Genomic DNA, 1,935 nt, shown 5'->3' with positions numbered 1-1,935 from the left:
CAAATGAGGCAAAAAGAAAAATGAGAGAATTCAAAACCATGTTAGTGCTTGCGCCCAGAGATGACTAGTTGTCCTCCCTACTTCCCTTTGTCTTTTGGAATCTTCTTGTTTGTTTTATTTAATAGAATGTTTAGGGCAGATTATGTTTTTTTGTTTGTTTCTTGCTTTGTTTTTGTTTTCTGCAGACCAAATAGAGAAAAAAGGTATCTATCTTCCCAAAACTGGAGTCAGTAATTCTATTCTTTGGTAACAGTCAGAACTATTAAAGCAGTGCAATTATATTTAAATATAATAATATTATAATTTACTTTTTCAAAATGAAAGAATCGATATCATCATTTTACACATATTTGAAATGATCCACTCTTTAGAAGTATTTCAAAATGGGTACAACAAAAACTAGCAATTTTTAAAATCATTTTATACCTTTATGCAACTTTATAAAATATCTTTAGATTTCTTCATTAGCTCTATGCACTTCACATGAGAGGGAAAAATGCTTCTTTTCTTGTTTCCATTGATATTGTTAATGAGACTAAAGAATCTTACCAGCATTTTCTGATCTATTTTAGAAGGTGAAGCACTCATCTCTTCCACTTGGAGTTAGCTCACAACTAATCAAGTAAAAAAATGGAAATCTATTATGAAACTGATCCAAATCTTTCTATTCGTAGTATCCCTCTGCTCGATACCACATAAATCTTCCTGCTTTCTGCTGCCACTATTCAATTATAATTATGGAGACTTCAACCCTTTAGAATAAGAAATAATAAAAATATTGCCACTTTAACAAAAAAAGTTACTATTGCTTTAATTTAGCAGCATAATATAAATAACAGGTGCATCTAATTTGGTTCAATTCGCAATAACTATCACAACATGGAAAGATAAACTGACGTTTTAGAAATCCAATCCACATGATACTATAATATATGGAAAAACTGATTTGCCCTTTATGTATGAACACATGATTTCCGCTTTTGTTTGCTATTTATTTGATACTTCAGTTCTTTGATCAGAACACAGAAGTATGTGTTTAACTTGATCACACGTTTGAAAATCATTTCCAACTTGTTTTATGTGTGACTAGTGGAGTTTATTATGTACTTGTGAATGTGAATCAAAGTCTTTAATACTAATAACCATAATAACAATTATTATGCCATTGACTTATCATAGTAATCATGGGTATTTTTGGCATTACCACCTCATAATGTAAAACAGAAAAAAATATATACAAATGCACAAAGACCTACTGTAGTGAAACATCTGACTGAGAACCTGGGTTTGGAACATAATAAATTATACATAACTCCATTTAGACAAGTTTCTCTGGGCCCCAGTGCCTCATCACAAAACAAGTTTCCAGTCTACATGACTTATACATTTCTGTCTAAATTGAAACACTTTAAATTTAAGAGGTAGTTTATATTCCTATCACTGTCCTAATTTGCTATGTCATCATAAGAAGAGGATTTAATATTTCTGGGGCTTAAAGTCCTCCTCTGTATATAGGTTGTGGGGTGCAGATGAATAAAGTTCTAGGTGACCTCTTCCTACTCTGGTAGTCTGTGATACCTGAGAAACTAGCCAGAGGTGAGAATCATTGATCTTTCCACAGATAACAGTTTAGCCTTATAAAACCTTTCACCCCCTTTGTGTAGCAAGTATTTTCCAACAATCTTTTCCAATCCTGAAATGAAAGCATGCATACTGTAATCAACCTGTATGAGTCATTTCAAGAAATTCCACATCAATATAATGTTATACAAGGAGTTATAGAAGGAAGGTATTTGAAGTTAAAACAATATAAATTCCAACATGCAAATAGTCAAGCAGACTGTAATACAAAACATGATAAACTGCTAAAATGCTTACACCTAATTCTATAATTTCCAGTGCAGAGTGCTGTTCTGATTATTCAAATATCATGAA

The sequence above is a fragment of the Carlito syrichta genome, unplaced genomic scaffold (assembly GCF_000164805.1).
Source record: "Carlito syrichta isolate Samal-C Ts95f unplaced genomic scaffold, Tarsius_syrichta-2.0.1 Scaffold313464, whole genome shotgun sequence".
In the NCBI taxonomy this organism is placed as follows: domain Eukaryota; kingdom Metazoa; phylum Chordata; class Mammalia; order Primates; family Tarsiidae; genus Carlito; species Carlito syrichta.
This window is presented reverse-complemented; position numbering follows the sequence as displayed.